This window comes from Capricornis sumatraensis, chromosome 9 (genome assembly GCF_032405125.1).
Source record: "Capricornis sumatraensis isolate serow.1 chromosome 9, serow.2, whole genome shotgun sequence".
Lineage (NCBI taxonomy): Eukaryota > Metazoa > Chordata > Mammalia > Artiodactyla > Bovidae > Capricornis > Capricornis sumatraensis.
This window is the reverse complement of record NC_091077.1, coordinates 2,348,511-2,362,443: the sequence shown is the minus strand read 5'-3', so window position 1 is coordinate 2,362,443 and position 13,933 is coordinate 2,348,511.

Sequence of the window (13,933 nt, the reverse complement as noted above, 5' to 3'; positions counted from 1 at the left end):
ATTTCATCTGTTTTACAGAATTGCTATTTCTTACACTGCCAAATGTGTGACTGAGTCTCTGATAAAATAATATATTGTTCCATATGAGATCAATGATGGTGACAGTGTAATTCTAGATTTGGAAAGACGCAACAAGAGGGAATGTTTTCCTGGACTAAGAGGCTAGTAAGACAAGTGGTTCAGAGAAATTGGATACTGTTTCATGCCCTAGTCCAGTAACAGCACTTTGAGTGGCCTGTCAACAAAATCTTTGCCAGACCTGAGAATCAGCATTCTCAGCACCGTAGAATGAAATGGTCATGAAAGCTGACCTCAAATCATGGTCAAGTTTATGACCAAGAAGGGGGCCTCCCAACTGGAAACTGACACTTGCCATCTACCTCTACGAATATTAAATCATGGCCACTACAGCTTTTGACCTTCCACACCCCTGAAAGGAGTACAGGGAGGAAATCAGGAATAAGGCCCTCTGTACTCTGGGAAAAATGGGCAGAACTGGCCTTCAGATAGTTGGATTTTTTTCAGCAGAAGACTTTATGAGTCCCAATTCTTGCATCTTCTCCTATCTAGAGGAACACTGACATCATTAATGGTGACATCTGCTTTGGTTATTATGGAGAATATTACAATTAAAAGTCAAAATAGAGTAGGTATGTTTCAGATATCCAAGGAAATAACTAGGTGACCCTATAGGTGTAATTTCAGATTGTCCTTGTACTGCTAAGAAATTGATCTGAGCTGTGTCAGACTTGGATGCCACAGTCTCAAAACAATGTCAGGTGGCAACCTTATTTTTTGTAAAGCGAGGCAACTGGCTACCCAGCTGCAAGTCTCCCCAAAGTGCCAGGTCCAGACTGGGTTTCAGGCTTATTTTTCTGAAAATAAATGAGATTTATTTTGTCTATTAAATTCCAGTTGTTACTCTTCCAACTACTTCTAATTGGTCTATTATATAAAAATGGCAGACCAAGGGGTTGAGATTTAAATCATTCAAGTCTCCAACCTAGGACTTGAAACTCAGAAATGCTTCCAATTCAGTGTCTAGTCTCCAAACTGAGGCAGCCCTATGCCACATTTTGACAGGAAGTTATCAGAGTCATAGCCGTCCAGTTCCCTGAATTAAAACTGAGCAGGACTCTGTGGGGCTCTAGAGTACAGATCCTTTCTGTGTTCCTCATTTCTTATTCGTGGGATATAGGCTTCATTCAGCCTCCTTGACCTTCCCTGAGTTCCAAAGGGTGGAGTCAAACAGTTGCTGATCAGAGAAGGAGGAGATACAGAAACAGGAGGAACAATCAAATGGTGGTACAGCCTAGGGGCAAGATCCTGGTTCTTACTTTAGTGATCTGTAACAGTATCTGCAGGCTGCTGCGGGCCGGCTCACTAAGTGGCAGGCGGCTGCGGGTCTCTCACTAAGCGCGGCTGAGAGGAGCTACCCCACGTCCAAGGTCAGGGGCAGTGGCCTAGAGTGCCAGGCTGCAATGGCCTAGGAATGGCTGAGAGGGGCTGCCCTGCGTCTGGGGTCAGTGGCGGTGGCCGAGAGGAGCTACCCGGTCTCCGAGGCCAGTGGCGGCCGGGAGGAGACACCCTGAGTCCGAGATCAGGGGCTGCCAGTAGAAGCCACCTCGTGCCCGAGGCCAGGGGCGGTGACCTTGAGGAGCCACCCAGAGCCCGAGGCCAGGGACAGCAGCTGGGAGGAGCCACCCACGCCCCAGGCCAGGGCCGGCGGCCAGGAGGAGCAACCCTAGGAGTGGTGGCTGGGCAGGCACAGGAGGGCCTAGAGGAGCTATCCCACGTTGAAGGTCAGGAACTGTGGCAGTAAGGAGATACCCCCGTCCAAGGTAAGGAGCAGCGGCTGTGCTTTGCTGGAGCAGCCATGAAGAGATACCCAACACCAAGGTAAGAGAAACCCAAGTAAGATGGTAGGTGTTGCAAGAGGGCATCAGAGGGCAGACACACTGAAACCATACTCACAGAAAAATAGTCAATCTAATCACACTAGGACCACAGCCTTGTCTAACTCAATGAAACCAAGCCATGCCTGCAGGACAACCCAAGATGGGTGGGTCATGGTGGAGAGGCCTGACAGAATGTGGTCCACTGGAGAAGGGAATGGCAAACCACTTCAGTATTCTTGCCTTGAGAACCCCATGAGCAGTAGGAAAAGGCAAAATGATAGGATACTGAAAGAGGAACTCCCCAGGTCAGTAGGTGCCCAATATGCTACTGCAGATCAGTGGAGAAATAACTCCAGAAAGAATGAAGGGATGGAGCCAAAGCAAAAACAATACCCAGTTGTGGATGTGACTAGTGATAGAAGCAAGGTCTGATGCTGTAAAGAGCAATGTTGCATAGGAACCTGGAATGTCAGGTCCATGAATCAAGGCAAATTGGAAGTGGTCAAACAAGAGATGGCAAGGGTGAACATCGACATTCTAGGAATCAGCTAACTAAAATGGGCTGGAATGGGTGGATTTAACTCAGATGACCATTACATCTACTACTGCGGGCAGGAATCTCTCAGAAGAAATGGAGTAGCCATCATGGGCAATAAAAGAGTCTGAAATGCAGTACTTGGATGCATTCTCAAAAACGACAGAATGATCTCTGTTCGTCTCCAAGGCAAACCATTCAATATCACAGTTATCCAAGTCTATGCCCCAACCAGTAACAGTGAAGAAGCTGAAGTTGAATGGTTTTATGAAGACTTACAAGACCTTTTAGAACCCAAAAAAGATGTCCTTTTCCTTATAGGGGACTGGAATGCAAAAGTAGGAAGTCAAGAAACACCTGGAGTAACAGGCAAATTTGGCCTTAGAATGCAGAATGAAGCAGGGCAAAGACTAATAGACTTTTGCCAAGAAAATGCACTGGTCATAGCAAACACCCTCTTGCAACAACACAAGAGAAGACTCTACACATGGACATCACCAGATGGTCAACACTGAAATCAGATTGATTATAGTCTTTGCAGCCAAAGATGGAGAAGCTCTATACAGTCAACAAAAACAAGACCGGGAGCTGACTGCGGCTCAGATCATGAACTCCTTATTGCCAAATTCAGACTGAAATTGAAGAATGCAGGGAAAATCGCTAGACCATTCAGGTATGACCTTAATCAAATCCCTTATAATTATACAGTGGAAGTGAGAAATAGATTTAATGGTCTAGATCTGATAGATAGAGTGCCTGATGAACTATGGAATGAGGTTCGTGACATTGTACAGGAGACAGGGATCAAGACCATCCCCATGGAAAAGAAATGCAAAAAAGCAAAATGGCTGTCTGGGGAGGCCTTACAAATGGCTGTGAAAAGAAGAGAGGCGAAAAGCAAAGGAGAAAAGGAAAGATAGAAGCATCTGAATGCAGAGTTCGAAAGAATAGCAAGAAGAGATAAGAAAGCCTTCTTCAGCGATCAATGCAAAGAAATAGAGGAAAACAACACAATGGGAAAGACTAGAGGTCTCTTCAAGAAAATTAGAGGTACCAAGGGAACATTTCATGCAAAGATGGGCTCGATAAAGGACAGAACTGGTATGGACCTAACAGAAGCAGAAGATATTAAGAAGAGGTGGCAAGAATACACAGAAGAACTGTACAAAAAAGATCTTCACCACCCAGATAATCATGATGATGTGATCACTAATCTAGAGCCAGACATCTTGGAATGTGAAGTCAAGTGGGGCTCAGAAAGCATCACTACGAACAAAGCTAGTGGAGGTGATGGAATTCCAGTTGAGCTGTTTCAAATCCTGAAAGATGATGCTGTGAAAGTGCTGCACTCAAATATGCCAGCAAATTTGGAAAACTCAGCAGTGGCCACAGGACAGGAAAAGGTCAGTTTTCATTCCAATCCCAAAGAAAGGCAATGCCAAAGAATGCTCAAACTACCGCACAATTGCACTCATCTCACATGCTAGTAAAGTAATGCTCAAAATTCTCCAAGCCAGCCTTCAGCAATATGTGAACCGTGAACTCCCTGATGTTCAAGCTGATTTTTAGAAAAGGCAGAGGAACCAGAGATCAAATTGCCAACATCTGCTGGATCATGGAAAAAGCAAGAGAGATCCAGAAAAACATCTATTTCTGCTTTATTGACTATGTCAAAGCCTTTGACTGTGTGGATCACAAGAAACTGGAAAATTCTGAAAGAGATGGGAATACCAGACCACCTAACCTGCCTCTTGAGGAATCTGTATGCAGGTCAGGAAGCAACAGTTAGAACTGGACATGGAACAACAGACTGGTTCCAAATAGGAAAAGAAGTGTGTCAAGGCTGTATATTGTCACCCTGCTTATTTAACTTCTATGCAGAGTACATCATGAGAAACGCTGGACTGGAAGAAACACAAACTGGAATCAAGATTGCTGGGAGAAATATCAATAACCTCAGATATGCAAATAACACCACCGTTATGTCAGAAAGTGAAGAGGAGCTAAAAAGCCTCTTGATGAAAGTGAAAGAGGAGAGTGAAAAAGTTGGCTTAAAACTCAACATTCAGAAAATGAAGATCATGGCATCTGGTCCCATCACTTCATGGGAAATAGATGGAGAAACAGTGGAAACAGTGTCAGAATTTGTTTTTTGGGCTCGAAAATCACTGCAGATGGTGACTGCAGCCATGAAATTAAAAGACGCTTACTCTTTGGAAGAAAAGTTATGACCAACCTAGATAGTATATTCAAAAGTAGAGACATTACTTTGCCGACTAAGGTCCGTCTAGCCAAGGCTATGGTTTTTCCTGTGGTCATGTATGCATGTGAGAGTTGGACTTTGAAGAAGGCTGAGCACTGAAGAATTGATGCTTTTGAACTGTGGTGTTGGAGAAAACTCTTGAGAGTCCCTTGGACTGCAAGGTGATCCAGCCAGTCCATTCTGAAGGAGATAAGTCCTGGGTGTTCTTTGGAAGGAATGATGTTAAAACTGAAGCTCCAGTACTTTGGCCACCTCATGGGAAGATTTGACTCATTGGAAAAGACTGTGATGCTGGGAGAGATTGGAGGCAGGAGGAGAAGGGCACGACCCAGGATGAGATGGCTGGATGGCATCACAGACTCGATGGACGTGAGTCTGAGTGAACTCCAGGAGTTGGTGATGGACATGGAGGCCTGGCGTGTTGCGATTCATGGGGTCGCAAAGAGTCGGACACGACTGAGCAACTGAACTGAACTGAAGAGTATCTTTGAGTTCTTCTGCAGAACTGGGTCCCCACCCAGGTGGAATATGATAACTTCAAGCTGAGAACAAGATTCCTGAAACATCACTCTGTTGTCTCACCACCAAGCAATCAGAAGAAAACCACACACATTGCAGCTCTCATCCTGAAATTTGCCTTCTCTTTCTGAAGTCTGATGATGATCATCCTGTTAGGTCTCCTGTTTGGCCCCTGTCTCATCTATGACAGGATCCAACAAGTTCAGGCTAAATTGCTATTACTAGGAAGGTGCATGCTGGTTTCAGGGTGAATACCTTGACTTAGATCAGATAGAGAGAGACTTCTGCTCTGTTAGGCAGGATTACATCCAGGCACAGCAGGAAGAAATTACAGAATGAGACCTCCATCCCAATTCCCAAGAAGCATCTTGAGTATGAAATCACTCAGAGGGGAGTTGTTAGGAGAAGCACACTGACTGAAACTGTCTACTCTGATCAGGGATGATAGTAACAATTCCTGTGAGTTATTTTATACCAGGAGGTCCTGTTAGGGGAACCACACTGAGTGAAACTGCCCACCCTGGCCAGGCACCATAGTAACCATTTGCATGAGTTATTTTATGACAGGAGGTCCTGGTAAGGAGCATGGAACTAATAAGCCACCACCAACTCGAAGTGTTTGGGAAAGGTCAAAAGAGGACACCATGTGTCCAACCACCTACCAGAATCCTTGCTGGCATCCATCTTGGCTGAGCAATCCATGCACCACCAGGAAGGACTCTGAGTCAGAATGATTGATCAGGGGCAACCCAGAAACTAACCCCATCATCATAAACCCCAAGACTGCAAGTTATGTGGCAGAGCAGCTTTCCTGGGTTCTCTCACCCTACTGGTTTGTCAGCTCATGTATCTCCTCAGACAATTCATTTCTGAGTGTTAGACAAAAGCCCACTCTCAGGCCCTGGAAGGGGTCCCCCTTCCTGCAACAGGGGCATAACATTAAAAAACTTCATTAGGGACACATGCAAAAGATGGGAACCTAGTAAATATTGTAACACAGATTCTGCTGTTATGACAGTATGAGGAGCTCTATCGGCACTGGTGGAAGTTATTTTAAAACAAACATTTAAAGTCTCTAAAATGGTCTGAAGCATACAGAAAAGGAAGAAATGTTTATTCAAGAAAATCTAAAGCTTGGTTAAAAATAGTGAGAATCTGTGGCATCTGAGTCAGAACCTGTTCCTTCCTTCCCATCCCCCAGCTCAGGGTGTTGAAACTCCACTCCAGATAGGTGCAGCCACAAAAAAGGGCATCGTTTCCCTCAGCTCCCAATTGGGAACCCAGGAAGGGCAAGCAGGGGATCAGCATTTCTCATCTGGCCCTTGGATATCCATTGTAAAGGTTAAATTCCTGGTGAATGTGGTCAAGAAATGGGGGCTCCCATATTCTGTCAGTATCCATTCATAGAAGAGAGGCTATATTTTGAGTGTGGTCTACTGAGAATACAATGGCCCTGATTGCCCTCACCCCAGCTAGCATTTGAAGTGCAGATTCCATACCAGGAGAGGCAAACCGAGAAGACCAGAGGCTTCAGCTTCCCCTCCTCTTTTATGGAACGTCTCATTATTAAGACAGGTGTTTTTTCTCAGAGAGAAACATGCCACTGTCCCCACCCCCAACTCTAGAGCTGCTGCTCAAAGTTTTTTCCTAGAGGGAGGAGTAGGTGTAAAACAATACTTTGAAGCTCTTCCAAAAGGAACTGAGCTTATTTGCTACAGAAAGCAGGGTTGTTCAAGCCTAAGGACTGTTTACCATTATGCCAAAAATAATGGAGGTTATGGTGAAAAACAATAAAAGGAAACAATGCTAGATTTATTAGAAAGTGAAAGTCGCTCAGTTGTGTCCTACTGTTTGTGACCCAGGCCAGGATACTGGAGTGGGTAGCCTTTCCCTTCTCCAGGGTATCTTCCCGACCCAGGGATCGAACCCAGGGCTTCTGCATCACAGGCAGATTCTTTACCAGCTGAGCCACAAGGGAAGTCCAAGAATACTGGAGTGGGTAGCCTATCTCTTCTCCCGTGGATCTTCCCAACCCAGGAATTGAACTGGGGTCTCCTGCATTGCAGGAGGATTCTTTACCAACCGAGCTATCAGGGAAGCCTCTAGATTTATTATAACTATAAGCTAAACTGTAAGTTGTCTAGTTTACCAGAGAGAACCAGGAAATGAGCCTGCTAAGAACACTCTTAAAGTTCTTTGTTATCAGAACAAATCTCAAACACAGACTTTAAACTCTATCCCTGTAACAGAAACCTCAATTAAATTTGATCAGTCTGTGTAGCAATTTAAATGCCAGGGCATTATTAAAAACAGCAGAGCAGTCACTCAACAATTAGTGGGGCTTAACATCTGGGAGTGGACAGGGAGACAAAGAGGCAAAAATCACTCTGTCTTCCTGGGGTAAGTGTGCACATGCTTAAGCCTGCACCTTCTAAAGCTTCACACTGCAGAGAATAAATTGACTTCACTAAAATAATTCAATGGGTCAGTAAACAAATAAACAACAAATAATGACAACAAGTCATGGGGAGGGGGAGGACAAAGACCAGTCCTCAGAATTTCTATAATATATTACCTAAAATATAGGCTTCAACAGTGTGTGAACCAAGAACTTCCAGATGTTCAAGCTGGATTTAGAAAAGGCAGAGGAACCATAGATCAAATTGCCAACATCCATTGGGTCAGAGAAAAAGCAAGAGTTCCAGAAAATCATCTACTTCTGCTTTATTGATGACACCAAAGCCTTTGATTGCATGGATCACAGCAAACTGTGGAAAATTCTTAAACAGATGGGAATGCCAGACTACCTTATCTGCCTACTGAGAAATCTGTATGCAGGTCATGAAGCAACAGTTAAAACCAGACATGGAACAATGGACTGCTGCCAAATTGGGAAAGGAGTACGTCAAGGTTGTATATTGTCATACTGCTAATTTATCTTATATGCAGAGTACATTATGTGAAATGCTGGGCTGGATGAAGCACAACCTGGAATCAAGATTGTTGGGAGAAATATCAATAACCTCAGGTATGCAGATGACACCATCTTTATGGCAGAAAGCAAAGAGGAACCAAGGAGCCTCTTGATGAAAGTGAAAGAAGAGAGTGAAAAAGCTGACTTAAAATATTCAGAAAACTAAGATCATGGGAGAAAAGCAATGACCAACCTAGGCAGCCTAATAAAAAGCAGAGACATTACTTTGGCCACAGAAGTTCATATAGTCAAAGCAATGTTTTTTTTCCAGTAGTCATTTATGGATGTGAAAGTTGGACCATATGGAAGGCTGAGTGCCAAAAAATTGATACTTTTGGACTGTGGTGTTGAAGAAGACTCTTGAGAGTTTCTTGGACTGTAAGGAGATCCAACCAATCCTAAAGAAAATCAGTCCTGAATATTCATTGGCAGGACTGATGCTAAAGCTGAAACTCCAACATTTTGGCTACCTGATGCAAAGAACTGACTCACTGGAAAACACCCTGATGCTAGGAAAGATTTAAAGTAGGAGGAGAAGGGGATGACAGAGGATGAGATGGTTGGATGGCATCACCGACTCAACAGACATGTGTTTGAGCAAGCTCTGGGAGTTGGTGATGGACAGGGATGCCTGGTGTGCTGCAGTCCATGGGGTTACAAAGAGTCGGACATGACTGAGTGACTGAACTGAACTGAATTACCTAAAATATCTAGTTTCCAACAATAACAAAAAAAATTACAAGACATGGAAATAAAATAGGAAAATCTGACCTGTACCTGGAAAAAAGCATGAAACAAAAACTGTCTGGAGAAAGAATAGATGTCTGACTTTACTTCATAGCGGTAGACTTCATAGCAGTCATTATAAATATCTGCAAAGAACTAAAGGAAACCATGCTTAAAGTAAAGGAGGTATCATGAAAATGTCTCATTAAATAGAAGATATAAACAAGATGTAGAAATGATTAAAAAGAATGAAATGAAAATTCTAAAGCAAAGTATAATAACTGTAATGAAAAATTCATCATAGTAGGCACAACAGTAAACTATCAGAAGAAAGAATTATTGAGTTTGAATGCAGATTAATGGAAATTATATCAGTAGAAGAATAAAAGTATAAAGAAATAAAAATGAACAGAGCTTCATAGAAATGTGGGACAACATTAAGTGCATAAACATATGTTTAATTTGACTGCCAGAAGGATAGAAGATAGTGAAGCAGAAAAAATATGTGAAGAAACAATGGCTGAAAAATTTCCAAATTTGAGGGAAAACTTGACACATTTGACAAGCTCAAGGAATTTTTAGTAGGATAATCACAAAGAGATTCATTCACGAGCAGACACAAAAATGCTGAAAGACAAAGGCAAAGAGAACATTTTTAAAGCAAGAAAATAAAAATAAATACTTACAAGGTATCCTCAGTAAGATTTCTTTACTTCTCAGCAAAAACAATGGGTGCTAGAAGACATTTGGATAACATAATCTAAGTGTTCAATGAAAAGAAAAGTCAACCAAGAATCATATATCCAAGAAAGTTATATTTCAAAAACCAAGACATAATAAAGACATTCTCATATAAATAAAATCTGAGACATTTGTTGCCAGAAAACCCATCTTACAAGAAATACCAAAGGAAGCTCCTCAGACTGGAAGCAAGTAATCTCAGGTAGTAATTTAATTCCACATGAAAAAACAAAGAACACCAGTAAAAGTAATTATATTGAAGGTAGTATAAATGCATATTTCCTTTTCTTTCTACTCCTAACAGATTTAAAATGCAATTGTATAAAACAATGTGTATATATATTAGTGTTTTGAGCCTTTGAAATATCTAAACAATAGCTCAAAGGAGGAGTATGGGAACTGTGTTGGGCTAAGGAAATGACTCCAGATGTTAACTTGAAGCCTCAGGAACAAATGAAGAGAACCAGAAGTGATAAATTAGAAGGCTAATATGACAAAAGTTATTAACTGTGCATTTGATCTCCTTTCTTTTGTCAGTTTCTTTAAAGGACATAAAATTAAAGTAACAATTATATAATATATTTATTTTTCTGGGCTCCAAAATCACTGCAGATGGTGATTGCAGCTGTGATATTAAAAGGAAAGTTATGACCAACCTAGATAGCATATTGAAAAACAGAGACATTACTTTGCCAACAAAAGTCTGTCTAGTCAAGGCTATGGTTTTTTCCAGTAGTCATGTATGGATGTGAGAGTTGGACTGTGAAGAAAGCTGAGCACCGAAGAATTGATGCTTTTGAACTGTGGTGTTGGAGAAGACTCTTGGGAGTCCCTTGGACTGCAAGGAGATCCAACCAGTCCATTCTAAAGGAGATCAGTCATGGCTGTTCTTTGGAAGGAATGATGCTAAAGCTGAAACCCTAATACTTTGGCCACTTCATGCAAAGAGTTGACTCATTGGAAAAGACTCTGATGCTGGGAGGGATTGGGGGAAGGAGGAAAAGGGGATGACAGAGGATGAGATGGCTGGATGGCATCACTGACTTGATGGACATGAGTTTCAGCGAACTCCGGGAGTTGGTGATGGACAGGGAGGCCTGGTGTGCTGCTATTCATGGGGTTGCAAAGAGTCGGACACGACTGAGCAACTGAACTGAACTGACTGATATAATATATTGTATCTTAAATGTTTATAGATGAAATTGTGTATAAAAGTAATACCACAAAATGTGGGAAATATAAATGCTACTGCTAAGTCACTTCAGTCATGTCCGACTCTGTGCGACCCCATAGACGGCAGCCCTTCAGGCTCCCCCGTCCCTGGGATTCTCCAGGCAAGAACACTGGAGTGGGTTGCCATTTCCTTCTCCAATGCATGAAAGTGAAAAATGAAAGAGAAGTTGCTCAGTCCTGTCCGACTCTTAGCGACCCCATAGACTGCAGCCTACCAGGCTCCTCCATCCATGGGATTCTCCAGGCAAGAGTACTGGAGTGGGGTGCCATTGCCTTCTCCGAGGAAATAGGAATAGAGCTGAGCTATATAGTAGTAACATTTCTATATCTCACTGAAATTAAGTTACAGTATATCTGAATAGATTCTGATTGACTAAGATGTATATGTAAGCCCAAGAGTAATCACTGAGGAAATAACAAAATAATAATGCAAAAAAAATCATTAAAGAACTCAAAAAGTTACATAATGAAATAGCTGAGAAAAGAAGAGAAGTAAAAGACAAAGGAGAAAGGAAAATATATACTCAAGTAAATGAAGAGTTCCAGAGAATAGCAAGGAGAGATTAGAAAGCCTTCTTAAGTGAACAATGCAAAGAAATATAGGAAAACAATAGGGAAAGACTAGAGATCTCTTCAAGAAAATTGGAGATACTAAGGGAACATTTCATGCAAAGATGGGCACAATAAAGGCCAGAAATGGCAGGGACCTATCAGGAGCAGAAGAGATTAAGAAAAGGTGGCAAGAATACACACAACTGTACAAAAAAGATCTTAATGACCCAGATAACCATGATATTGTGATCACTCACCTAGAGCCAGACATCCTGGAGTGTGAAGCCAAGTGGGCCTCAGACAGAATTTCTACCAACAAAGCTAGTGGAGATGATGGAATATCAGCTGAGCTATTTAAAATCCTAAAAGAGGATACTGCTACAGAGCTGCACTCAATATGTCAGCAAATTTGGAAAATTCAGCAATGGCTGCAGGACTGGAAAAGGTCAGTTTTCATTCCAATACCAAAGAAAGGCAATGTCAAAGAATGCTCAAACGACCACACAGTTGTGCTCATTTCACACGCTAGCAAGGTAATGCTCAAAATCCTTCAAGCTAGGCTGCAACTTGAACATATCCAAGTGGGCAGTGTTCGGCTACTGCTTCTGTTTGAAATGATGCTGTGTTTTGGTTGTGGCCCAAAGCTTTGAAGTGCTACTTGGCATCTCCTTTCTTCCATGAAGCTCTTAACCATTCAGACATGATGGAGTTGGTTAAATGCTACTTAGGTTGAGTCCTGCTTGCCTCTCTTCAGTCATCTTTGTATGAATCCAATGGTTGGTTTTTGTTTATTTTTTTAAACGGTTTTTAGCTGATGTTCATGAAGAGCAGTACCTAGAACTATGCCAATAAAGAAAGGAAATCCTATCTAAGAAGGTGCATTTCTGTACCAGAGCTGTGTCATAACCTTCCTTTGGGCCCTCTGCTGGAAAAGTAGAATCAAGTCTCAAATAATGCCTTTTTAATTATATCCTCTAGCATTCTAGATGTAGGACAGTACTGTATCATACCTCTGTGAATGTAAAATATCTTGTACCTGCTCTATGATATGTAGTAGTGACCGTGCTTTATCAGATCTGTTTTTAATGACGTTATTCTAGAATGTTTCTTTCCAGATGATGATTGAGAAATGTAATTAAAAAAAAAAAAGGTGCCAGGTACCACAACAGTAACAGAACTTTGCTGTTTTCTGAGGTTTTGTTTTTTTACTTTTTTTTTTTTTAATGGAGTGTGCTGGATGTCTCTATAATTTTGTTCAGATGACTGCAGAACGTGGAAAAGCTGTTGCTGCTATTGATGCATAACATACTGCTATTGGTCTTTTTATATAAATAAATAAATCTATATATATACACATATATATATATAATTTGAATTTTTGGAAACTTTAGCTGTGCTGTCAACTTTGGAAAAAGTATCCCAGTTGTACCATGTTGGGTTGGCATTGTACAGAAATTAACAGCCATATTGGTCTAGAAACGTTAAACATAATTTTTTCCATTTGTACAGGGGTAACACACTGTATTAAATATGTAAGGTCTTATCTACATGGGTTTGATTACAGAAACTAATAAAGTATTCTCTAAATAATGAAAAAAAAAAAAAGAGAGAAATTCCAGCTGTTCAAGCTGGATTTAGAAAAGACAGAGGAGCCAGAGATCAAATTGCCAACATCTATTGGATCAGAGAAAAAGCAAAGGGATTCCCAAAAAAGTTCCAGTAAAAAAAAATTCTATTTCTGCTTCATTGACTATGTATGATAAAGCATTTTACTGTGAGGATCACAACAACCTGCTAAGAATTCTTAAGGGGATGGGGGTACCAGACTGTCTCACCTGCCCGCTGAGAAACCTGTATGCAGGTCAAGAAGCAGCTGTTAGAACCAGACATGAAACAATAGACTGGTTTAAAATTGGGAAAGGAGTATGTCAAGGCTGCATCCTATCACCATGTTTATTTAACTTATATGCAGAGTTTATCACGCGAAATGCCAGGCTCGATGAACCACAATCTGGAATCAAGATTGCTGGAAGAAATCCAGCAATTCCAACAGAAATCCAGCAAATCCAACAACCTTTGATATGCAGATGATACCACTCTAACAGCAGAAAGTGAAGAGGAACTAAACAGCCTCTTGATGAGAGTGAAAGAGGAGAGTTAAAAAGCTGGCTTAAAACTCAACATTCAAAAAACTAAGATCATGGCATCTGGTCATGCTGCTGCTGCTGTCACTTCAGTCGTGTCCAACTCTGTGTGACCCCATAGGTGGCAGCCCACCAGGCTCCCCTGTCCCTGGGATTCTCCAGGCAAGAACACTGGAATGGGTTGCCATTTCCTTCTCCAATGCATGAAAGTGAAAAGTGAATGGGAAATAGATGGGGAAAAAGTAGAAACAGTGACAGATTTTATTTTCTTGGGTTCCAAAATCACTTCAGATGGTGACTGCAGCTTTGCAATGTATGTTCAGTGAGATGGTAAAGCCTTTAAAATGG